This window comes from Notolepis coatsorum (assembly GCF_963971535.1).
Source record: "Notolepis coatsorum genome assembly, chromosome: 3".
Classification (NCBI taxonomy): domain Eukaryota; kingdom Metazoa; phylum Chordata; class Actinopteri; order Aulopiformes; family Paralepididae; genus Notolepis; species Notolepis coatsorum.
The window spans coordinates 177265180-177292997 of NC_140167.1; positions in this window are offsets into that span (position 1 = coordinate 177265180).

Below are 27818 nucleotides of genomic sequence, written 5' to 3' on the forward strand. Positions count from 1 at the left end.
TGTAAGAAAATGTAACACTGTGTTTAGAAATATTGTTGAGGCTATTTGTTACAAAGGGTCAGATTAAACCGAATATATATATTTATTGCTTGAGATCCCATGTATACTATTTGTATATCGTTTGATATCCCTTGTATATTCTTTGTACATATACACGGAATATCCCTTTAACTGGTACAGGACAGACCATAATATTCGTTCTCCTATTGGAAGCGATCCCCTAGGCGCCACGGCCATACCCCCAATGTCTAGTTCAAAGTCACCGCTAAGACATGCCTGAACATGCCCGGTTTTGCGCAGTAATACGAGACAGAAATGAGGTTGGCACTAGATTATTCACCGTACGTATAAATACGAGTCAACGACCAAGTGAAGTGAGCAACCTTGCGTCTAAATAGGGCAATTATAACCGCGTGCGAATAGGATAGTAAAAGTGTCAGAGCTTAGTGAAATAACGTCAAGTTCGACCTAGTTAATGTGAAGTACCGTGCACCGGAGAATCTACACCGGTGAATGCAGAGCCTTTTCCGCCTGGATTATTATATTGCTTTGGTACTGTGGCTGCTGGAGCAGAGGACCGTCTACCCCGCTGCTGTGTGGGATTTACCCGTGAGGAGCATCACTCGAGCCCGTCTCTAGGAGAGGCTGGCTGGCTTTCACCTATGCTGTCGCGCATACTTGGATTATAGCTGCTGCTTTCGTCTGCCGATCAAGGGAGTAATGTACCGCCTCCCGTAGCTGGAGCTTATTGATTCCTCGTTGATCCAGACTTTTGCTCCCGAACATTCCTCTCCCCTGCTGGCTTACAACCGGAGGGAACCCCCTTAGTATCTCCAGCTGACCTACTAGTGTACCATATATAATTCTTATGCTACAGGTGGTATTAATTATCCCCTTCGTAATATGTTCATGGACTTACGCTCTTGACCTATTCATGCACATTCTTCGCCTTACAAGCGCAACTCTCAATCTTGATAAATAATGTAAGATAATCTTGGTGCTCTTCTAATAAATATTATTATAAACAGTATTTCTTGTGAAGCCGTGTTATTGTGGGGGTGTTCATCACATATACCCGTGTACTGTATGGCCAGTAGTAATGTACATAACGCAGTAGTGGTTTAATGATACCATACTTATTCAATACAGTCAGGGAATTGTACCCCTCAGTTACACTATTATTGCAATAATGGGGGTAGGACCTGATAAGTATATTGCTTCTTCCTATTCCTTTTCAGACAAAATACTGTTGTTTATTATTTTATCTTACTTTATTATAATTTTATTCTTTTCACAGCAAATTAAAAAAGAATTTACATTGTATTTCTTTATATTTATTGTTCAAAATAAAACAATTCATTCATTAATGCGTTCATTCGTTCATTCATTCAGTCCACAGAAAAAATTTATAAACTGTCTGTCACAGGTCGAGGAAATTGACTAGTTCCCGCAGGTTCCCAAAACAGTAATCCCACAAGACAACAGATGAACATCTGTGAATCTTTATTTGGAAATGGATTTAATACAATTGTATGCATGTGGAAACAGACCACTTATAGGAGGTAATGGTGCCATTACCTCATCACACACATATGGGAGATTGGGAGAGAGCAGGGGGAGGCGCCCAGGGATTGTCTGTCGGCCAATCTCCAGGTCCTCTCCCGATGAGTTTAAATGCCCACAGCCGTGCCTAATCATGCACCAATTAGTCAATAATGTCCAACGTTCTGAGGCACGGCTGTGAGAAAACACGCAGGCAGCATCCAAGTCCTTCATACTGTGCATGTAAACCCACACTCCTCCCTCTGCATTCAGGATACACAGGTAATCCACAGTTTGTATTAAGATAATTAACAGTTTATAAGTATATATACTTAATTATATATATATACTTATGCCAGAGCAACTTGTTCCTGTTCGCGGACGACTCAGCCCTGCTGGTCTCTGACAGGGACAAGTTGCAGGTTGAAAAAGCCCTCAGCTCTGAACTCGGCAGAATCTGCACCTGGCTCGCTGATAACAAACTATCATTACACCTGGGTAAAACAGAATCCATGAATTCCGGTTTGCGACCTTCTGGGGAGCAGCCACATGAAAGAGCTCCCGGTCAATGAATATCAAAAAAAGGAAGTAAAACAATTCAAAACGAAATAAAAAGTGAAGATTCGAGGACAAAAGAAAGAAGGAAGAATGAACACGAGGACAAATGAAAGAAAAGCAACCCCAGATGAAGTAAATACACTGATGGAAAAGACTCAACACGGGGCAATGATGCAACAGGTAGAACAATCTAGCGCAGGGGTGGGCAATTATTTTTCCCGGGGGGCCGAATGAGCAACTGAAAATATGTTGGGGGGCCGGGCCAAAATTCCAAACTCAATTATGCATAATATACATTTTATTTCTATATAAAAAGCAGTAAATGGCATTGTTTTGACCCCTGGTAAGAGTGTATGTTATTATTTGGCAATTAAAAGGTGAGGTTAGCTTTCAAAAATATCATTTATTCAAATAGAATTTATTTCCAAAATGATAAACTAAATGTGAAACATTAATAACGAGTTTCTATTGTTTCTATTGAAACAAGGATTTTCTTAGCTTTCTAAAGACATCACATCATCTTATAGCAAAAATAAACAAGACATGTCACTGAACTGTGTAAAGAAAAGTGTCCCCGTTTTGTAGCCTTTTTTACTTTACATGCCTATATTAAACATTTAAGAAAAAAATATATCAAGTGTCCCATTTCACTTGTTATATTTCCACATTTTAGTGTTCTTCAGTTCTTTTTTGTTTCATTCAGTGTGAGAAATCCAGTCTCTGTTGAGCTTTAACAAGTCCATCAAAGTCAGGTTGCATGTCTGAGGTGGAGATGCGAAGCACAGCTGCCAGATGTTCATCAGTGAGAGAGGATCTGTACCTGGACTTGGTAAATGTCATGACTGAGAATGTCTGTTCACATATGTAGGTGGATCCAAAGAGAACCAACATCTTCTGAGCATGTCTCCTAAGCGTATATTGTGCGTGTGAACGTTGACATGAAAAGAAAAAAGTAAAACAATTTTTTTTTTCTTTATTATCATGTAATCTTTCGCGGGCCGGTCAGAATCAGGCCGTACAATGCCCAGGTCTGATCTAGCGGGACGCTGAATGTCAGTGCAGAGAAGCTACAGGCTAACATACAAACTAGCTTACAAGCTAACATAGAGGCTAACCAGGCCACCACATAGATTGGATTAGGAGCAATGCGGAGCATACAGTACATAGTATCTGCTCTTTCATCTGAGAAAACTTCATTCTTTTGACATCAGCAGGTCACTTCTCTATGTATTTTACCAAGGTATCCTGGCTAGTGTCCTGTTCAATGCTGTTCTCTGCTGGGGGGGCAGCATCACTGTTTCGGACAAAAACCGTATAAATAAAATCATCAAAAAGGCTGGCTCAGTGATTGGCCTTCCTCCTGATTCCCTGGAGATCACCATAGTCAAACGAACCAGGACTAAACTGAACACCATTTAATCTTTTGTAGGCCACCCATTGTTTAGTATTTTCGATGCTCTGCGAAGCTCATTTAGTAACAGATTGCTGATGCCTCAATGCTCTACTGAGCGATTGAGAAGGTCCTTTGTACCTGCTGCGGTAAAACAAATTAACGAACACCGATGGCATTGTGTTAAGAGGCTCTCCTATTGTGTTGTGTATCCTGTAGTGTATTGTATCATGTAACTGTGTCTTTCATGTTTGTATATGTGTATTCGCTCTGGTGGCAAACCATGTTTCCCCTCGGGGATTAAGAAATAAACCATACCATACCATACAATGTAACACTGAAAAATCCAACGGAGGTGGCAATGAAGCGTCGGAGCTATGTAGAAATAAAGAAAATTCAGAAAAAGAAAGGAACCAGGTCCCAACAACGTGCAGGAGGCGGCGAGGGACACAGCGCGGAGAGGATGGAAGGTGCTGGGAGGGGAAGGAGAGAGGCCTACGCTGACGCAGAGGATGGAGAGGGCGCGCAGGTGGACCAGAACCGAGAGACGAGGATGAGGAGAGGAGGACGGGAGGAGGAAAAGAGGGGACCTGAACTGATTCAAAGCAGATCAACTATGAAGAACGACAAAGGGACACGAGAAAGGGGCATGAAGGGCCACGGTGATCCAAGGAAAGATACAAGACAAAATCAATGCTGAAGAGTACCCAATACAAACATACACACAGGGGACCTGGGGATGAGAATAGATGCAACAGAGGAAAGATAATTGAACAGTTACCCCAAGAAGTATAAGAAAACTATAACACCAGAATTTAGAATAATTAACACTATGATTTACAATACACACGTTATAGACAAACGATTTGACATTAAAAAAAAAAGGCACACGCTGATTAGGAAACATATTGGGGAATAATACACGATGGACTTGTATGAAGGAACTACAGGATTACATATGACACACAATACAAATGAACATGAGCATAAGAAAGACAAATTCAGAACATTGACCGGGAGCTCTGATGCCATCCACAGAACGAATGTTGGACTTATATCGTGCGCACTTCGCCACTAGGGGGAGCCCTCTCACTAGGAGAGCCATTACTCCTCACCCTTCCAACGGGGAACAGAGGGATACGATTAAGATCCTCTAACACCATGGGAGCACCAAATGTTGTCTTTTTTCTTTGAGTTATTTTAGCAGTTGCTTTGAATGTGCACATGATCATCTGTGAAGGACAAAAATAAATAAAAAATTTGACAATAATAGGGGCTTGGGAGAATCTTCATTGGGGATAACTCTGTCACTAGGGGGGGGGGGGCTCTCCCTAGGAGAGCTGATTCCCCTCCAACCCGCCAATGGGGGCAATACTGGGAAGTGCTAATTATATGGCCCATTTTGTTTATTTTTATTTTGTAAGTCATGTTAGAATGTTAGAATAGCAGCTGCAGTGGGGTCTTGTGTGTCGTGGGGTCGTTGTGCGTTGGGTGGGGTGCTTGGTGACATGGGAGGTAGCAGGCTTGGCTCGGTGGGGGGAGTCTTCTTCCCTCTCCTCTACTGGGCCTGGCCCAATTTAATTCAAGGGACCCATGTCACTGAGTGCTCGGCCCCGCGTGGGTGGGGCGGACCTGGGATGTGGGGGAGCCCTATATAGCTTATTGTGTTTTCAGTTAAAAAAATGTAAGTCATGTTAGAATAGCGGTTGCTATAAATGTACATAGTGATATCGGTGACATGGGAGGTACAGAAGTGGGCAGGCTGAGTTCAGTGGGGGGGAATGTTGGGGGCGGGGGCCATCGTTCCGGCGGTTCGACCCGGGAGAGGGGGGCCTTGCGTGTTGTGGGATCGGTATGGGTGGGGTGGGGTTTCCTGGGGCCCTCGACCGCCGTGGCCTGGGCGGTCTGGTCACTGGGCCGGGGGGACACTGGGCTTGGGGTTGCGGGGGGCCATTGAGGCGTGGTGCTTTGGCCTTCTGCGGGCCTGGGCTTGGGGTTCTCGTGGGCCGGGGGCCTGACTGTCGGGCGGGTGGGGGCTCTGGGTGCTCGGCTCCGCGCATGGTGGACCAGGATATGGGGGTGTTCTGTTTCTCGGGGAGGAGGGCGGGAGGGAGGGGTTTCTCTCAGGGGGGTCAGAGCGGCTGAGCTTTGCCCAGTGGGGTCTTGTGTGTTGTGAGGTCGGTGTGCATGGGGTGGGGTTCTCGGTGGCATGGTTAGTAGCGGTCTTGGCTCGGTGGGGGGGGAGTCTCCTTCACTCTCCTCTACTGGGCCTGGCCCAATTATCCCGGCCTGGGATATGGGGGAGTCCTACAGGTTTAACTCAGGGGGGGGGGGAATGTCGGGGGGGGGGGCATCGTTTCCGCGGTTTGGCCCGGGAGAGTGGGGTCTTGTATGTTGTGGGGGCGTTGTGCATGGGGTGGGGTGCTTGCTGACATGGGAGGTAGCGGGCTTGGCTCATGGGGGGGGAGTACCTCCCCTCGCTCCTCTACTGAGCCTGGCCCAATTAAATTCAAGGGACCCGTGTCGCTGAGTGCTCGGCCCTACGTGGGGCGGACCTGGGATGTGGGGGAGCCCTATTTCTAGGGGTGGATGGGGGGTCCCTCTTATGGGGGTCTGGGCGGCTGAACGCAGCCGTATTATAGAAATTCAAGGGGCCCATGTTTGTATATTGTTATGTTATTGATGTCATTGTAAGTAGTGTCTAAGTGTTGTATGTCTATAAATGTTAATAACATTTTTAGTTTAATAAAAAAAAAAAGAGAATCCATTCTCTTTGGATCAAATAGCAAACTCAGCAAGGCCAACGGCTTCTCTGTTACAGTGGGTGACAATATTGTCACAAGGAAAGATGAAATTACCTACCTGGGTTCCATCCTAGAGGCAAATCTTTCCTGTGACAAAATGGCAACCAATGTAATAAAAAAAGTCAACCAACAAACAAGATTCTTGTACCAGATCTCCTCTCTGGTAAACAAGAATACCTTGAAGACTCTAACAGGAGCCCTCATTCAAGGGTACTACAACTATGCTTGCACCTCATGGTACCAAAGCACCTCAAAGGCCCTAAAAACAAGGCTACAAACATCACAAAACAAACTGGTCAGACTACTGCTTGGCCTTACTCCTAAAACCCACCTTACCCCTGCCCATTTTGACAACCTAGGATGGCTTAGAGTAGATGACAGAGTACAGCAACTTGCAATGGGCTTGGTCTACAAGATACACTACACCAGTGGTTCTCAACTGGTCTAGCCTCGGGACCCAACACTTTCCTTAGTCATTAACACATCCTGCGCCAAGAACGAGTTACGCCGTTTTTGCCCACCATGCGTTGATTGATTGATTTTTATTGTGGAGTAAAAGACAGCATCCAAGGGATAAAAACATGAGAAAGTGCAAGCACTTATTTCCATCATGGTCCCTGATTTTGGACATGGACAGACATCATAAAACATAGAGCATCATAATAAAACAGAGCATCATAATAAAACATAGATCATCATAATAAAAAACAGAGCATCATAATAAAACATATAGCAACCCCATAAAACACTCCCTACCCTCTCCTTTCTAGACGTGGCTATTCTATACTTCACTGGCTAGCCATTTCTTTGTGGCACGTCTAAAGCTTCCCCCCTCTTCGATGTTTTTCAGGGCCACTGGAAGCTTGTTCCACTCCAGTGCTGCAGAATATAAAAAAGTATTTGTGCCCATTAGTGAGTTGAATTTTGGCAGAATAAAATCTGTACTGCTCCTTCTAATGGAGTATGAATGATTGTCACGGAATCGATTAAAGTAATTGGATAGATATTTCGGACCTGTATTTTGAACTATCTTGTGTGTAAGACCTAATTTGATGTGAACGACTTACGCCGTTTTTGGGATCAATATTACATTTTTTCGCAAATGGCATTCATAATTCATCCAGCCAACCTCCGGACTCCAGCGGGACCCTGTATGAGATTGCAACGCCTCAATACCGCTGCCTGGTGGATGGTCGGGCGAGTTACACTCTCGCCAAAACCGGAAGTGCTGATCTGTGCGTCGAGGAAATCCCTCCGGCAGTCACATCTTGTTACGATACTCCAGACAAACACTATACTGCATTTGGATCGCTTTCTAAACTTAATCGATATGATTTTGGCGTTTATTGCGCCATACAAACCGGAAATGGATGTAGGAGATCGGCGTCAAATAATTGGGATCTTTCTCATCAGCGAACGGTAAGAGGATAGTAACGTTATTTTCAGCCCGATTGTTTATTCATTTCACTGCAAACCATCTGATCAACGTATCAACCCATACTAAATAAAGCCGTTACTGACGATCAAGGAATTATAAACGACCCCCCCCCCTTTCCTTCACGCATGATGAAGCATAATGTATACCGATCATATACATTTGAATTTTTTAATATAGCGTGTATAGGAAAGGAACGCCAATCGATAATCTACAGTATCATATGCGTCAGAGCCTATAACTCTCGTTTTTGGAATTACTGCAGAAAAGATTAAAAACATACTTATATTCTCGAAGGTATTAACACAACAATGTATGAATGAAAAAATATAACGTTCCCACATCCTGAACGATAGATAATCGATGTTGAATGGGCCATAGTAATGTCATTTTTTTTGCAGTAATACACAATCTTTCATGCACTGTTAAAAACCTGAAATAAACACAAAAAAGTGCAACAAAAGTGCAACTAGGGCTAAAAAAAACAATGAAATGAAATAATAATAAATAATATATGCTGCTTCTCTTAGCAGACTTCTTAGCTTAACATAACAGACCTAAGTTTGGGGGAACTAATGGGATAACTGGGGTTGCAACAAAAGTGCAACTAGGGCTAAAAACACAATGAAATAAAATAATAATAATTATAAATAATAATATATGCTTCTTAGCAGACTTCTTAGCTTAACATGACCTAAGTTTGGGGAACTAATGGGATAACTGGGGATGCAACAAAAGTGCAACTAGGGCTAAAAACCCAATGAAATTAAATTCTAATAATAATAAATAATATATGCTTCTTAGCAGACTAACTCGTTTGGCTGAGTTAGGGGGAGGGAAGTCATGGGTGGGAATCTGGCGTTGTGGACAGCGACGCCTACAGGTCAGGTCTAGGTGAAAAAAGAGTCACTGGCTGTCACCGCGCGTGTCGGAGGAAGCGTGCGGATGACTTCAGGGTTCCCTTGTACCGACCAGTAGGAGAACATGCGCACAACAACCAGGCAGGGGAGGGGGGGAATTGGCACAACGACTAAATTGGGACGGGGAGAAAAACAGAGAAAGAGAGGATTAACATTTATTTGAATTTTTTTTACGTAGCGTCTTCAGGCTGCCAGAACGCAGTTCCGTGTGGCTGAAAGGTGCAAACGATCAAATACTTTGCCTGATATGACCGAAATCGTTTTAGTCTGGACATGGCCTTAGAAGCAGGCCAGTGTTTCTAGTTGCGGCGATGCGATAGTTAGATAACCTAAGTGGGGAACAACCAGGAGATCACTGTGACGATCAATCAATCAATCAATCAAATTTAATTGTATATAGCACATTTAGACATGACACTTGTGCTTCATGGTAAGTCGCATAGCAAAAAAATAAATAAAGTGCTCCTAAAGTATAAAAAACAGACAGAGAGTGAGCGGCTAGGTGGTGTAGTGGGCAAGGCACTCGCCACCAGTGTGGAGACGCTAGGATTCGCGTGTTCGAATCCAGCTCTCCACATTGTTTTTCAGTTTGGCTGGTCGTCCGCAGTAATACACATTGGCCGTATTACGGGGAGGGAAAACTGAAGGGTGGGGATCGAACGTTGTGAACAAGCGACTCCTACAAGTCGGTTGGTGCGCCTGCGCAGTAGAATCAGGAAGTGTCGGGGGCAGCGTGAGCCTCCCACGCGTTACTCCTCGACACTGAGAGATCGAGCTGCGCAGGTGAAAAGATGCGACTGCTGTTATAGGGCTGGGCGATATAACGATAACGATAAATATCGCGATATATTTTAATAATCGATATCGAATATCGAAATAAAAAAAATATCGAAAAATCGTTTTTTTTTTATTTTTTTTTTTTTTTACCTGCAACAGGGCAGTTTTAAACCAACTTAAAGTAATGGCTTTGCTTGTCCAAATGACAATACTGACCAAATTCAGATTTATTTTTCTCTTGTCCATTTATTTTGTTTGCTTTCTAATTTAAAATACATTTTGAAACCGTCTGTACACAGTAGGCTATGTGTGCTAGCAGAACTAGACTCCAGTCACGAGTCACAGTGCACATGTGCGGTGGTTTGTCCACCAAAAAAGCGCCAAAAGATCGAAAATAAACTAGCAGAGCCAGAACTGTTCAACTCCTCTGGAGCCACAGCCAGCAGAGAAGCCGGTTTACTTTAGCTTTTAAACCAGCTGCAGCCTGAGAACTGGAGTGTGAGGGGATGTAACACTAAAGATGGCGGCAATGACAAAGAATTGCTGCAAAATAAACATACATCTGTTGTTAAAAAAAAAAAAAAAAATCTTTTTAGTTTGTTTTATACTTATAACAATTCGATAATTATCGATATCGAGAAATAAAATAAAATTATATCGTTATCGCGATATGATTTTTTTCCATATCGCCCAGCCCTATGAGCTGTTACCTCAAGTACCGGAGGGGACTTGTGCTATGTATGACTTAGTCCACATTGCAGCCGGCTTGTGGGAGGCAAGAAACAGCGTTCGTGACAGGGGAGGGTTGAATTGGATGATACGAAATTGGGATGGGAGAAAATATGGAAAAAATGGGAGAAAAAGTGGATAAAAAAAAAAAAAAAACAGACAGAGGGTAAACAGACAGAGAGTAACGCAGTCTAAACAGTCATACATATTTTATTCAACTTCAGTCCTGATCATAACATTTTTTATTTTTAGATGTTTTTGTAAAGTCAGGTTAAAAATGAAATACTCGCACTTTTCTGAAAAGAGTTGTTGTTAAATCTGACATAAAAAAATTAAAATCCATCAAAATCAGTGTTGTTGCTAATCATTGACACATGCTAGCCTGTAATTATCCCCCCCAGAAAAATCTACAGGACAATGTAGTTCCCTAATGGTAAGAGTGAGTATTTTTTTCAATTTGACATTACAAAAAACAAAAAATCCATCGAAATCAGTGTTGTTGCTAATCATTGACATTATGCTAGCCTGTAATAATCCCCCCCATAAAAATCCACTTTGCATTTGATATATTGAAGATATTTAAATGTTTGTGTTTTATTTTATTTTTTTACAATAATTTGTGATGCCATCACAAACACTGGCATTTAACACTTTAAGGACCAGCCACGAGTTTATACGTGTTAGGGTGCCATGCGTTGTGGACCAGAGCCACGAGTTAACTCGTGGCGAGTTGTTATTGTTTTATTCCATATTAATAACGCTATTAACGTCCCCAATCGACTTGCAGGACCTACCCGCATATTTGATTTTCGAAACATGCAATACCGGCCAGATCCGCTTAGGGGCGCCATTGCTCCACTGCAGTATCATTGAGGGCGATTGAAAAAAAAAATTTACTGTCTGTGGGCGCTTCATTTTTTTTATCCACTTTTTCTCCCATTTTTTCTATATTTTTCTCCCATCCCAATTTCGTATCATCCAATTCAACCCTCCCCTGTCACGAACGCTGTTTCTTGCCTCCCACAAGCCGGCTGCAATGTGGACTAAGTCATACATAGCACAAGTCCCCTCCGGTACTTGAGGTAACAGCAGTCGCATCTTTTCACCTGCGCAGCTCGATCTCTCAGTGGCGAGGAGTAACGCGTGGGAGGCTCACGCTGCCCCCGACACTTCCTGATTCTACTGCGCAGGTGCACCAACCGACCTGTAGGAGTCGCTGTCCACAACGCCCGATCCCCACCCATCAGTTTCCCACCCCCTAATACGGCCAATGTGTATTAGTACGGACGACCAGCTAAACTGAAAGCAAATGTGGAGCGCTGGGCTCGAACAGGCAAGCCCAGCGTCTCCAGATTTCGTGGCGAGCGCCTTGCCCACTACGCCACGTAGCCGCCCCTGTCTGTGGGCGTTTCATATGAGCCTCGATCCCAGCCGAACATACTCCATCTTTGATCACGTTACCGAACGCAGATTTCAGCCTGGAATAATGGGATTTATGATCAGCCAATGGACATATCGATCTACCAGATTCCGATGACTAATGACGAAATGCTGCCGGCGATCACATGGGCTGACGGTAGGATACTATTCCCCCAAATTACAGCTGGATTGGACTTTTTTTTTTTAACGCAACATGATCGATCAGTGAAAATGGCTACTTGAACGCACACTGTATTGCTAATCAATAATAGTAATCGGCGTCCCCCATTGCCCCCATTTCATCCATAGATGCTCTGTAATAGTCCGGATGCTACGCAGTTTGTTTTATTTCATTCGTATATATACAGCAGAAATGGCGTTTGATATAACGTGACTAGCCTTTAGCCTATTATCTAGCTCCCCAGAAAAAAGACAAGGCGAAAACTGCGATAAACCTTATATTCACGGCGCTATAAAATGACAACCAACCGATGGATTTTTATTTTCTTTAAGCCATTATGAAGGCACGGTTTATGCACTCAAGTGACAATGAGAATGGACAGATAGCAATACTATAAAGTATATATATAGCTGTTAGAAAGTACATCGGTTTGTTGACAACGCTCGGTCCTCTGGACTATAAATCGCCGGGGGACTTTGGTCGCCAAAGTGTTAAAGGGTACAATTTCAAAAATGCCTGCACCAGAATGCAGGAAATTAAGTATTTGTAACAAAAAAAAATCCTGGTGGGGGACCCCCAGACCCCCCGCTTAAAAAGTGGCCTGACTGGGACTATATTTCGCACTATATTTCCCGGCCTGAATTATTTCCCCAGTCCGGCCCTGCATGTACATGTTGAAATACTTTCCAAAGGTCAGTGAATTCCACAACCACAACACCAGAGGGAGTTCCACAAATCATGTTCAATCCAGATTCGGCTCAAACAAGGAACTAAACACGTTTCGCAATTATGCCACAATAATGTGGAACGCCCTACCTAAAATAATGTGAATCCCTACCCACCTTCAAAACCGCTCTCAAAGAGCACCTACGGGTGGCTGCAATTAGAAACCCCCACCCACCGACCAACCCACCCACCCACCCAACCCCCTCAAATGTACAGTTTCTTCCCCTTTGGATGTATATATATTTTTTATGATCTATTTTTCTCACAGTACTGTATATTTGTATGTCTTGTATGTCATAAATGTCTTGATGAATTGAAAATGGAGGACCCTGATGTAAACCAGACGAAAGTATTTTTCTGATCTGCATCCTCTTAGCAGTTGTTTGTATTGAGCCGTACTGTATTGTACCCATTCTGCAATCTGTTAATAAAGTTTTCGATCAATCAATCAGGTAAGTCACACGGTAAAAAGTTAGTCTGGGAAGCACTGTCCTGTCAACCCATGACAGCTACTCTAAAGTAAGAGGCTAATAATGGAAGCGCACCATTTAATATACTGCCATCAAGGATCCTGTTTGTTGAGGTTATGTGTTATATATGATTGCATGTAACTGCTTAACTGTTTACACAAGAGGGCGCTATAGGCGCAAGGAGACGTAGCTATTGGAGCTGACGTCAGGTAAGAGGTATTTAAGGGAATGTTCCCTCCCTCTCTGTCTCTTCCTCCGTCGCCTCTCACGAGAGAAGGTCTCATGTGCATAATGATGTGTGAAATAATAAACCACGCCAAAGGCTAAAGAGAGGAACCTTGTCGTCACATATAGTTGCTCCCCAGGTGACTCTGTCAACAGGTTATGGGCCCAGATCACGCAGGAGCGAAATAAGCAAGGGTAGCAAGTTTAGCTGAAGTATAGGCTAGGTTAGCACCGGGAGCACCGCGTGGCTAAGGCTAACAGGAGCTAAAGCTACGCCTACCATCAAAAAGAGGATGGCGACAAGAGGAAGGAGCAAATGGCCCTCGTTCAACGGAAGGGCAGAGGACTATGAGCTCTGGGAAGAGCGAATATTGTGCTGCATGCACGGAGTGGGCCCCACGGACCACTAACGGCGGAAGCGCAAGCCCAGGATATCAAGTAAAATGCAGAGGCATACTGCGAGTTGGCACCACTCCTGGACGACACGAGCTTGGGGCTGATATTCCGTGACACAAAGGACAAAGGCAGAGAGAGCCTAAAAGTGTTGAGAAATCACTACATCGGCAGGGGAAGACCCAGGATCGTATCCTTCTATATAACATTGACCGCGCTGAAGAAAGCGAACACAGAGACTGTGACCGAATACGTCATCAGGGCTGAACAGATCATTACGGCGCTTAAGAGTGCAGGAGAAGCACCGAGCGATGGACTAATGGTGGCGATGGTTATGAGAAGACTACCGGAGATGTACAAACCGTTCACACTGCTGGTGACACTCGGTACGCGCATGGACAAGATGGCGGCTGTGGACAAGATGGCGGCAACGGTGGACGTGAGGCGAGTCGAGACGACGCCCGGAGAGCAGTGGGATGAGAGGACTTCATCTTCGGGGCGCAGACAACGTACGTCACCCAGTCAACGCAGCAGCAGCAGGTCCAAAGGAAGGGACTGATCGTGGACACAGGTGCGTCGTCCCACATCATCAACGACAGGAACCGATTCAAGAACTTTGACAACACCTTCGAGCCGGAGAGACACAGCATGGAGCTGGCAGACGGGAAGCGCACATTCGGGTTGGCGCAGGGGAGAGGAGACGCACAGGTATGCCTCATAAACAGTGAGGCATGTGTGTGTGTTGACCATGTCCGATCCTCTGAGATGTGGACCCCCAGGTACTTAAAACTGCTCACCCTGTCCACGGTAGCCCCGTTTATCATCAGTGGTCTGTGTGTCTCCTGCTGTCCTCTCCTATAATCCACAATCAGCTCCTTGGTTTTACCAATGTTCAGGAGCAGGCTGTTGTCCTGGCACCAGCGTTCCAGTACCTCAACCTCCTCCCGGTAGGCCTTCTCGTCGTTGTCCGAGATCAGCCCCACCACCACCGTGTCATCTGCGAACTTCACTATGGAGTTGGAGCTGAACTTGGCCACACAATTGTGTGTGTAGAGTGAGTACAGCAGGGGGCTCAGAACACAGCCCTGGGGGGACCCGATGCTCAGGGTGATGGTGTTGGAGGTCTGACCCCCCACCCTGACCGCCTAGGGTCTTTCACTCAGAAAGTCCAGTACCCAGGTGCTCAGGGCGGAGCTCAGACCCAGCTCGATCAGCTTGTCCACCAGTCTGGTGGGGACTATGGTAGTCAATGAACAACAGTCTCACATAGCCCCCCTTCTGACGGTCAAGGTGAGAGAGGGTGCTGTGCAGTACCTGGGAGACCGCGTCGTCAGTGGACCTGTTTGTCCTGTATGCAAATTGCATAGGGTCCATATCACTGGGGAGGGAGGCACAAATGTGGTCCTTGACCAGCCTCTCGAAACATTTCATGACCACAGAGGTGAGTGCCACCGGTCTGTAGTCATTGAGACATGTTGGGGAGGGTTTCTTCGGTACAGGGATGATGGTAGACATCTTGAAGCAGGCAGGGACCACTGACTCCGCCAGGGATTGATTAAATATGGCGGTGACGTCATGTCCTTACTCCCCACACCAGAACGGGATAGCAGAGAGGGAAGGACGCACTCTTTTCAAAATGGCTAGGTGTTTTAATAAGCACACGGGCACCACCCCGTATACAGCACTGACAGGGAAAAAGTGTAATCTAGCCAGAATGCAAACATTTCGGTCAGTGTGTTATGCTTACCAGCAGGACAGAGGAAAGCTCGAGTCCAGGTGTGAAAAATGACTCTTTGTAGGGCACGACAAAGGAAGCCCCGCTTTTCTAGTCTACTACCCCGGTAAAGGGAAAGTGCAAAAACACAGGCTAGTCAAATTAGTCACAAAGACAACATGTGAGAACGAGACACAGACAGAGGAGCCAGAGCTGGACTCCAGAGTAAGGTGTGAAGAAAGAGAGACACCACAGCCCTGTGTATTGAGCACAGACGTGCAGACAGACAGTCAACAACCCCCAGAGGATGATGACGGGAAGCATCCGAGGGTGACGTCACGTGCCTCATGCAGTGGGAGGTATCCCTCACGGGAACACAAACCCCCAAAGTATCTGAAAGACTATGCCCAGAAAGAAAGTGACGAGGATGACAGTACACTTACGAGCATTGATTACTGCTACAGAGTAGTGAGTGGAGTACCTCAGACCTTTAAAGAGGCCATGGTGTCCCCTGAGTCAAGAAAATGGGAGAGAGCAATGGATGAGGAGATGAGGTCCCTAGAGGACAACCACACCTTTACTCTAACCAAGGTACCAGAGGGTAGACAGACAGTGGGAGGAAAATGGGTGTACTCAATCAAGGAGGGTATTCCATGTTTAAATACAGAAGGAGGGTATTCCATGTTTAAATACAGAAGGAGGGTATTCCATGTTTAAATACAGAAGGAGGGTATTATATGTTTAAATACTGAAGTGGATTCCATGTTTAAATACAGAAGTGGATGATTTAATCATCGCAGCGGACAGCACTAGAAACCTAGAGCAGGTGAAAAGTATGCTCTCCACCAGATTCAAAATGAAAGACCTGGGTAGGTTAAAGCATTTTCTAGGCATGGACTTCGAACAGTCTGCCAGTTGTGTAAAAATATCCCAGAAGAGATATGTGGAAAAGATCCTGAAACGTTTTGACATGCAAGAATGTAGAACAAGGGAAACACCATGTGATCAAAAACTAGACTACCAAGAGGATGCTCAGAAATTGACAGATGTAAAAATGTACAGAGAAGCTGTAGGTAGCCTCATTTATTTGACAACATGTACTCACCCTGACCTATGTTTTGTAGTGAGTAAATTATCACAGCATTTTGCTGAACCCACAGAGGAGCACTGGATTACAGCAAAACATGTTTTTCGCTATCTCAAAGGCACAGCAGATAAACAGCTTTGTTTCAGAAAGAGCAGTGAGGGCTTAGGGCTTAAAGCCTACAGTGATGCAGATTGGGCGGCAGACGCCACAGACAGAAGAAGTACCACAGGGTATTGTGTGAGTTTGGGAACAGACAGCTCACTGGTTTCATGGAAAACAAAGAAACAGCCCACAGTGGCACTATCAACTTGTGAAGCCGAATACATGGCTCTAGCTATGACAATACAGGAATGTATTTATCTAGAACAACTGCTCGAAGGAATGGATACCTATGTATATAAGAAACCTGTTGTTTATGAAGACAACCAGGGAACCATTGCAATCGCTAGAAACCCTGTGTGCGGACAGAGGTGTAAACATGTGGATATAAAATATCACTTCATCAGAGCTGTCATCAGAGAAGAAAGGATGACACTTGTTTATTGTCCTACAGACGACATGACTGCAGATGCTATGACCAAGCCTGTCTCAAAAACTGAAATTGAGAAGATTTGCAGAGGTCATGTTTGGTGTGTAAAATATTGCCTGTTATGTAATATTGACTGCCATATTCTTTTTGATGTTCTGAACTGTATTCTTTTCTTTGAAAGATGTTTTTGGAAAAGTTGTACAGTATACACGTCAGCCATAAGTGGGAGTGTTGAGGTTATGTGTTATATATGATTGCATGTAACTGCTTAACTGTTTCCACAGGAGGGCGCAAGGAGACGTAGCTATTGGAGCTGACGTCAGGTAAGAGGTATTTAAGGGAATGTTCCCTCCCTCTCTGTCTCTTCCTCCATCGCCTCTCACGAGAGAAGGTCTCATGTGCATAATGATGTGTGAAATAATAAACCACGCCAAAGGCTTAAGAGAGGAACCTTGTTGTCATGGCCAAGTTATTGTTGCTCCCCAGGTAGCCCCTTTCGTGACTTTCGGTTTGCAAGCCTGGGGCTTTTGTGACCGGAGTCACTTGCTCACACGCCCCGATTACCCAGTAGAGAAACGACCAAGCGTCATCAAGGGGCTCGCGGTGTGTCAAGAATACATCAGATCTGAATTTCAAAGATACCCAGCGTACAATATGGGTCTAACACGGCTTCACGATGGGGTCTGGAAGCTCGGAGTTGCCAATAAACAGTTTAAAACATTGTTGGGAAACACAAGTGCTACTCACAGCGAACTCTGGCAGCAAGATGGCGTCTTCTCCTTCTGCAACTTTCCTTGTCGCATGCCTGGTGCGTTTAGCAATCACTGCGCTCCCTATCGGTACCTGTTGGTCATTACAACAATACACCGATGGACACACCAGGCATGCGACAAGGAAAGTTGCAGAAGGAGAAGACGCCATCTTGCTGCCAGAGTTCGCTGTGAGTAGCACTTGTGTTTCCCAACAATGTTTTAAACTGTTTATTAGCAACTCCGAGCTTCCAGACCCCATCGTGAAGCTGTGTTAGATACTGTGGGTATCTTTGAAATTCAGATCTGATGTATTCTTGACACACCGCGAGCCCCTTGATGACGCTTGGTCGTTTCTCTACTGGGTAATCGGGGCGTGTGAGCAAGTGACTCCGGTCACAAAAGCCCCAGGCTTGCAAACCGAAAGTCACGAAAGGGGCTACTCCCCAGGTGACTCTGTCAACACTGGTGTTCTCAGTAGCAATCAAAGTAATCGACAAGTGGTGAGAAAAAATCATTAAACTTTCCCTTGTGTCAAAAGAAGGGCCATTACATGAATGTAAATCTCAGAGAGATGAAATTGGAGAGACAGTCTTCAAGCATAATATATGTATATATGAAGAAATACACTCCTCGATATATTATAGAGGCAGATGCCATAGAGGATTTATGTATGTATCTACTACTTGAGCAAATGTAAAATCCACAGCACTTCCTGTCAAATCAACATGGAAGACAATTTAGTGTGCAAACAAGCACTGTCCCGCTGCAAACATGGCCATCATATGTAGAGCCTGCATCTTTCCTATGGGTTCTTCGTGTGTGCGTGTGTCAGTGGCGGCTGCTGACCCACATTGTTGGTGAAGCAACCACCCAATCAACCCCCCCTCCATTTATATTTTTAAAACATCCCTCACTGTCTGTATATGTGTAAAAATAACATCATTAAGCAGATAAACCCAGCATATTATGTCAATGACCTTTTATTCAAAAGACATGACTGACTTACTTGGATTGTAATAGGGCGAATCTTAAAAAGGTTTTTACCAAACTTCTATCAGCATGTGACTTGTCCCACCAGAGGGGAGAATATATTAGACTGTTACTCGCAATTTAAGGACGGGTATAAAATACAGGCTCTTTGCCCCTTCGGTAAATCTGATCACACCGCCATCTTTCTTATACCAAAGTACAAACAGAGTCTCAAGCGCGTTCCCATGGTAACGCGAGAAGTGAAGAGTTGGTCTGTGGACTCAGGGAACACACTTCAAGCGGCACTCGATTACACAGACTGGAGCGTGTTCCGTGAAAACACAGATAACATAAATGATTACACTGAAACAGTGCTGGACTTTGTTGGTAGAAGAAACAATCCCCTCCACCACAATTAGAGTTTTCCCAAACCAAAGCTTTGGGTAGACAAATCCGTCCGCGAGGCTCTGAATGTGCGCACCTCAGCCTATAACACCGGGCTCGTGACAGGTAACATGGATGAGCATGTTACGTCTGGTACTCTAGCGAGTGCCAGCACTTTAACTAGTGTTCTAACTATTGCGACAGTGTCGTGTTATTCTGTTGAGTTTCACGTTACGGCATATGGCCATACGTGACGTTGACGTTGATGTTCTGGTGTACGTTAGAATGCATGTGTCTTGAGTTGAGTAAACACTGACATGCTGAAACTACGTGTTGTCTGATTCTTCCAACATAACATTGGCGACGAGAGATGGCTGAATTATCTATCCCACCCCCTCCACCCTTCCTACCGCTGCCCGGTGAGCCGCCCGTCCCGTGGGCGCGTTGGATTTCCTCGTTCGAGACGTATATCCTGGCTACCGGTTTGGACTTGTCCGCGGTGAGAAAACGTGCATTACTACAGCACTGTTTAGGCGTGGAGGGACAGCGTGTGTGTGAAACGCTCGGCACATTAGACAGTGACACATATACGTCGGTGGTGGCGCTCCTAAAGGGACATTTCGCCACTCCACAGACTGCACTCCTCCGTCGAGTTGTGTTCCGACGGAGACATCAACGTACTGGCGAGTCAATAACACAGTACGTCGCGGACCTACGGGGCTTGGCTAGCTCATGCAAATTCGGGGCATTACAGGATGAAATGGTGAGAGACCAACTCATATTGAACACTGACAGTGATAGAATCAGGGAAAGACTACTGTTGGAAAATGACGAGCTGACATTAGCAGTAGCTATTAGACTAGCAGTGCAGGTGGAATCTGCTATGAACTGTGCAGCTAGTTTGTCTACCTCCCCCGCCCCAACACACACATGCCAGTAGAGGCTGCGAGCACGCTCAGCTCAAGGGTGTCCCTCCTCAATGTGAGTGCAGACGACGGCGGGGACAATATACTGCTAGCCTCCCAGTCACGTGACCGCTCACGCCAGCCGTGCGGGAATTGTGGCTCCCTTTCACACAACTCCAGAGCCCAGACCTGCCCTGCCCGTGGCAAAGCCTGCTCCAACTGCGGGAGGCTAAACCACTTCCAAAAGGTCTGCAGGTCAGCCCCAGCTAGCGCTTCCAAGCCACCGACCACTATCATCCATAATGTCAGCTCAGGACGAGTGCCATTCAAAACATGTTCATTGGTGGTTGGTGACATCACACTGCCCCTCCTCCTCGACACTGGAGCCACAGTGTCTCTATTGAATTGGGCGACATACTCTCAATTCTTCTCCCACAAACCACTGGGCCCGCCCACCACCACCCTGCGAGGCTACGCCGACTCCAAGATTGACATCGTTGGCTCCCTCCAGCTGCCGGTGAGGTACGGAGAAAGGACACTGCCTGCCTTCAATTTCAACATCGCACGCCGAGGGACCAACCTCCTCGGCCTCGACCTCTTCAGTGGCCTCGGTTTCTCTCTGCTGGACACCACAGGCTCAGAGATCCACACCGTCACCGCTGTCTCCTGGCAGCAACAGTGGCCGGCACTGTTCAACGGCGTGGGCTGCCTCCAGGGTTTCGCTCACCAGCCCCTGCTAGACCAAAAAGTGACTCCGGTCATCCAGCCCCTTCGCCGCTCCCCCCTGGCTCTCCGTGAGGGCATCGCCACCGAGTTACAGAAGATGCTGGACAACGACATCATCGAACAGGTGAACGCGTCACCCTGGATCTCCAACTTGGTGGTAGCAAAGAAGAAGACAGGGGACCTGCGACTCTGCGTGGACATGAGAGCGGTAAACAAGGCCATCGTCCCTGATAAATACCCCCTGCCAACCACAGAGGAGCTCACCGCCCAGTTCCACGGGTCCAAGGTGTTCTCTAAGCTGGACCTTCGTCAGGGGTACCTCCAGGTGCCACTACACCCAGAGAGCCGCAACCTCACCGCGTTCATCACCCACAGGGGGGTCTTCCGTTACAAACGCATGGCTTTTGGCTTAAGCTCCGCCCCCAGCTGCTTCCAAAAGATCATGGCCTCCGTCTTCGCCGGGATCCCCGGGGTGGCCATCTACCTCGATGACATCGTGGTGCACGGGGCCAACGCCGAGAGTCACGACGCGAGCCTCCACAGTGTCTTAAGTGCGATGGCGAAGCACCACCTCACACTCAACGGCGAGAAGTGTGTCTTTGCCACCACGACCATTGACTTTGTTGGGTTCCGCCTCTCGGCTGACGGCATGTACCCGCTCCAGTCAAACACAGAGGCCATACACAGTGTCCCAGAGCCCACCTCAGCGGCCCAGGTGGCCTCTTTCCTGGGCATGACGGCGTACTACCTCCGCTTCCTGCCACACTACTCCGACACAACTGCACCGCTGCGGAAGCTGTTGAAGCAGGACGAGCCCTGGCTCTGGACGCCTGCCTGCTCGAAGGCTGTGCGCCTCCTCAAGTCCCAGCTCACCTCATCACCAGTCCTGGCGTTTTTCGACCTAGACAGCACCACCCTCGTCACGTGTGACGCCTCCGCCGCAGCCGTGGGCGCGGTACTGTCACAGCTGCACGGGGGTGTGGAGAGGCCGGTCGCTTTCGCTTCACGGGCCCTTAGCCCCACAGAACAGAGGTACTCAGTGGGGGAGCGAGAGGCCCTGGCCTGCATCTGGGCATGTGAGCGCTGGCATATGTACCTCTACGGCCGCTCATTCACGCTTAGGACGGACCACCAGGCTCTCACTACCCTCCTCGCCACGTCAGGCACTGGCCACAAACCGCTCCGCCTCCACCGCTGGGCTGACCGCCTGCAGCAGTACAACTTCGGTTTGCAATTCACGCCGGGCCGGGACAACGTAGTAGCTGACCTACTGTCACGCGCCATCCCCAGTTCCCCCACGGCCCCGCCCTCGACTCCCGATCGGGATCAGGCTGAGCATGACCTGGTCCAGCTCCTCCACACTCCCCTCCAAGAGACAGTGTCGCTGCAGGAGCTCCAGGACGCCTCGTCTGCTGACCCTGTCCTCTCTGCGCTCTCAACCTACATCAGGCAGGGTTGGCCGGCGAGGACACCTGACGAGCTGCTTCCCTATAGCAGACTCCGGGACGAGTTGTCATGCTGGAACGACTCCTGCGTCGCTCGTGGGCTCTGTACTGTGGTCCCGAGTGTCCTTCGGGCGCGTGTCCTTGCTATGGCGCACGAGGGCCACTTGGGCATAGTCAGGCTCAAACAGCGGTGTCGTGACTTGGTGTGGTGGCCAGGCATCGACAGGGAAATCGAGACCCTGGTCAAGGACTGTACTGCCTGTCTTCTGAGCGGGAAGACCAGGGCCCCAGCCCCGCCCCCACCCATGCAGCCATTGGACTGGCCGTCCCAACCCTGGGAGCACCTGCAGCTCGACGTCTGTGGTGAACTGCACGGGGTACCGCATCACCAGCGTTTCCTCGTTGTGATCTACGACCTCCACTCCAAGTGGCCTGAGGTGGCGCCCGTGGGCTCGGTCACAGCCGGGGTGCTGATTGAGATTCTCGAGTCCCTGTTCACACGCTGGGGCCTGCCCAAGAGGATCACGACAGACAATGGGCCCCAAATGATCTCCCACGAACTGGCCTCCTACCTGGGGGGTAAGGGGATACGTCATATCCGCACGTCGTTCTACAACCCGGCTGCGAACGGGGGGGTGGAACGGCTGAACCAATCCCTGAAGAATGGCATCAGGGCCCACCTGGCACAAGGGTGCACATTCATCAACGGTCTCCAACAGACGCTCCTGCACTACAGGGCCACTCAACACGCCACCACAGGCGTCTCCCCAGCCTCCCTCATGCTAGGGCGCGAGTTTCAGCTGCCCCTGGACAGGCTGCGCCCTACTCCGGCTCAGGCTCCAGCCCACCCGCTTCAAGCCACAGTCAACGCACGCCAGCGCCGGATGAAGGACCGTTTCGACAGGACCCGACATGCGAGACCACCTACCATCGCCGTCTCAGACTGGGTCAGGATTCGGCGACCCCACCGGGACAACAAGCTCCGGTCATTCTGGTCTGACCCGGTCCAGGTCAGACAGCAGCTTGGCCCGGCCTCATTCAGGCTGGCTGATGGGACGCGTTGGCATGCTGGCCGACTGCGCAGGGTGCAGGCTCCCGCTGCCCCGGGACAGGGTGTGCCCGCGGCTGTAGCTCTGCAGGACAGACGATTCAATGACGTTGCAGCCCCAGCACCCGCGGCTATAGCTCTGCAGGACAGACAATTTGATGATGTTGCAGCCCCAGCACCCGCGGCTCAGCCTGAGGCTGCGGGACCTCCGCCGTTGGCTGTTGCAGTGCCCGGGCCCCGCCCACTCCGAGCGCGCAACAGGCCTGCACACCTGAATGACTTTGAGACTGAGTATCACTCCTAGGTTGAGTGAAGGAGGGGGAAATGTTACGTCTGGTACTCTAGCGAGTGCCAGCACTTTAACTAGTGTTCTAACTATTGCGACAGTGTCGTGTTATTCTGTTGAGTTTCACGTTACGGCATATGGCCATACGTGACGTTGACGTTGATGTTCTGGTGTACGTTAGAATGCATGTGTCTTGAGTTGAGTAAACACCGACATGCTGAAACTACGTGTTGTCTGATTCTTCCAACATAACAGAGCACAAGGTGGCGAAATACAATGTAAGGAGGACAGTAACAGAGGCAAAGAGGCGATACAGGGATATAAGGTGGAACAGGCTGATTCCAGAGGTATGTGGCAGGGCCTCAGAACGATGACAGATTACAAAGGCACCCCCCCCCATGCTGAATAATGATATCTCCCTGGCAAACAAACTCAATACCTTCTATGCACGGTTTGAGGCTGTAAATAACAACAACAGCCTACAGGCCACTGCAATGGAGAGTAGAGCCACTGCCGATGGAGACTCAGTGTTCAGGATAACAGAACATGAGGTGAGGAGGACCTTTAAGAAAGTGAATACCAGGAACGCAGCAGGACCGGACGGTATCCCCGGTCGCGTCCTAAAAGTCTGTGCCGACCAACTGGCCCCGGTATTCACTGACATATTCAACCTGTCCTTAGAACAGTCTCTTATCCCCACACAGTAAAATTCGCAGTGTCAAATTAACACTTAAAGAGTCGAATTTAACACTATTCCAGAGTGTATATGACTCCAACTACGAATAGTGTTAAATCGACTCTTGCTCCTGTGTTACATTTTTTGAGTTAAATTAACTCTAAATAGAGTACAAATTTAACACTCGCTTACACTGTATGGTGTTATTTAAACTTAACACTATAGGTTTAATAACACTTGAGAGTGTAATTATTATTCTCAGAAGTGTTGATAATTTACTCTTATTTTTTTTTTTTTTTTTTTATTTATCCTTTATTTATCCAGGAATGTCCCATTGAGATACAAGATCTCTTCTTCCAGGGAGTCCTGACCAACACAGCACACAACAAGTTTCAACATAAAACAGGGCATTAAACAAAAAACATACAATTCAAATATAAATACAGAGGGTCATTTGTGCAGTGGCAAGGAGCATAATCACATCAACAATAGCATCAGGTAAAACAGTTACATGTTTCATAAAGGGCTAATCGTAGCATACCTTTAAAAGCATTCACAGTAGGAAGTGCCTGTAGACAAAGTTTCACTTGCAGCGTATTCCATAAAAAGGGAGCATAGTGGGAGAATGCAGCTTTACCAAGCTCTGACTGCATCAAAGGAACATTTAACAGCATCCCATTTGCTGCTCGTCTGGTATTAAAAAAGCAAGTATAAAAGGACAGAAGTCTGGAGATATATAAGGGCAGCTTACCTAGCAATGACTTAAGGATAAAAATCAACATGTGTGATTGTCTTCTTTGGTACAGAGAGGACCATCCTAATGACTGATACAAAGTGCAGTGGTGGGTGTGAGAGCCTGCACCTGTTACAAAACGTATGGCAGTATGGTACGCAGAATCCAGCTTTTTAAGCAGGGAGGAAGGAGCATGCATATAGATTACATCGCCATAGTCTAATACAGGCAGAAAGGAACTCTGCACAATTCTCTTCCTGGCTTCAGACGGGAAACATTTCTTTAACCGGAAGAAAAAGCCCAGTTTAGGTCTAAGTTTTCTCAGTAGGTTCCCAATATGAACATCAAAGGCCATCTTTTCATCAATCCATATGCCCAGATATTTATAGGATGCTACTTTGTCAAGGCATGTCCCTTCCAGTGTCAGAATCGGGGGGACAGCTGTATTAGCTCGAGAGCGAGAGAAGGTCATGTACTTGGTCTTTTTTGCATTAAGGACCAGTCTTAGCCTTAGCAAGGAGTGTTGTAGTGTATTAAAAGCATCCTGTAGAAGCTCTATGGCCTGAGTTAAAGAGGAAGCCACTGTGTAAACAACTGTATCATCGGCGTATAAATGAAAACGTGCTGGGTTTATCCCATTTCCTAGTTCATTTATAAAGATGGAAAATAAGACAGGGGCCAAAATAGAACCTTGTGGAACACCTTTGTTTACAGTAAGAGCAGCTGAGGTATAATCTTCTACTGAAACACACTGAGTTCTTTCAGATAGATAGTTTTTAAACCAGCTCAAAGCCATTTTACCAAGACCTATGCAGCCAAGCCTTTGCAGTAGCAATGCATGATCCACAGAATCAAAAGCTTTAGACAGATCAACAAACAATGCTGCACAGTGTTTTTTCTTGTCCAGTGCTTCAATTATGTCATTTGAGACTAGCATAGTTGCTGAAGTAGTACTATGGCCTGATCTGAAGCCTGACTGAGACTCGTTAAGAATATTATGGTCAGTTAGAAACTTTTTCAGTTGTTCGTTTACAAGAGATTCAAAGACTTTGGCCATTACAGACAGTCTGGAAATAGGGCGATAATTATTTAGGTCAGAGGGGTCTCCGCCCTTTAACAAGGGGAGAACCATGGCCGACTTCCATGAGCTAGGTAATTCACCAGCACAAAGACTGAGATTCAAAATAGAGGTTATGGGTTCTGCAATCAGACCTGCAGCAACTTTGAAGAAGAACGGCTCTATCTTGTCTGGGCCTGAAGATTTCTTTACATCTAGGCTCATTAAAGCTTTGTGAACCTGAGAAGTCAAGATGGGGGCAAAGGTGAACAGTTGATCAGGGTCAAGTGGCGGAGGACCTGGCTCTCCTTCTGCAGCGATCATCCCTGAGTTGCTAGAATCAAAGATTGAGCCAGCAGAAATAAAATGATTATTAAAGCTGTCTGCAATATCCATTTTGCCCTTGATTTCACTCTGATTTACCCTTAAGAGATCAGGAAGGCTGTTTGGAGTGATAGAACCTGAGGAGGATTTAACAAGTTTCCAAAACTTTGCAGGGTTATTCAAATTGTCATGAATTGCATTAAGATAGTAGGCACATTTAGAGTTTTTAATCAGCTTAGTGCATTTGTTTCTTAGTGTCCTATACAGATTCCAATCTAATGGAATATTCGATTTCTTTGCTTTAGCCCAGGCAGTGTCTCTCTGTCGAATGAGAGAGGACATAGAATCATTAAACCAGGGGTTATCTTTACCGCTTATCCTAGATGTCCTAAAGGGAGCATGCTTGTCACATATAGCCAAGAAGGTGGATTTAAAATAATTCCATGCTAACTCAACATCGGTCATAAGTGAAACAATGTGTAAATCACTATTAAAAACATCATGTAGAAACGCTTGCTCATCGAAATGTTTGAATCGTCTCTTATGAATGAAACGTGGCTTTCCTTTAGGGACCTTACAGGTTCTCACACAAGCAATTGCGCAGTGGTCGCTTATATCATTACAAAACGTGCCTACTGCGGAGAAACGGTGAGGTGCGTTTGTAAGAATAACATCAATCAAAGTGGACTTCTCTAAATCTTTTTGGTTTAACCGAGTTGGCGAGTTAACTAGTTGCACCAAGCAGAGAGAGTCACAAGTGTCCTTGAAAGAGTTTTGTAAATCCGTTTGCCAGTCCCAGTTTAGGTCTCCGAGTAGAACCATCTCGGATTTAGTCCAGTTATGGAGAAGATTGGAGAGTATGTTCGTGGCTTCGCTTGTGGCAGCGGGCGGGCGGTAGCATCCGACCACTATAATGTCTGAACCATTTGGGAGCGATAGTTTAATTACAGAGAGTTCAAAGCATTTCGGTTTTGTTAGGGATTCGATGCAGGTGCAGTCTAAATGGTTTTTAACATAAATTGCAACCCCGCCCCCTTTTCCCACACGGTCTGTTCTAAAGACATTGTAATCTTTTATATTTATCATATCATTTGTAATCGACTTTTTGAGCCACGTCTCAGAAAGGATAATGATATCAGAGTCAGTCGAATCGGCCCATATTCTGATGGAGTCCATCTTATTAATCATGCTGCGAACATTAAGGTGAAAAAGACGTAATCCGTCTTTCGTTCTAAACTCCTCTGGCGTTTGCAGCTGACACAGTTCTGGGCCTGGATTCGGTTTCACGTTACCCGACATCAGGAGTAGGAGAATTAGGAGCCAGGTCTTCCTCGCTGGGCTGGTCGGCTTGCCGTCGCAAGTGCGCGCTGCATAGGGGGAAAGTCTCCCATTTCCCTGGGCCCATAGACAACGTATTCCTCGTGGCAGAACCCCGGGTAGATGAGACGTCCATGAGAGAAGGTCCTCCGCGAGCAGCGGGGTTGTCATCTTGGCATCTTGTGATAACAAATTAACTCTGATTGAGTTGAATTCCAATGCTCATTAACACTGCATTGAGTTATTAAAAGTTAACACTGAGGTCAAATAACTCTGCTGAAGTGTTGACATTACACA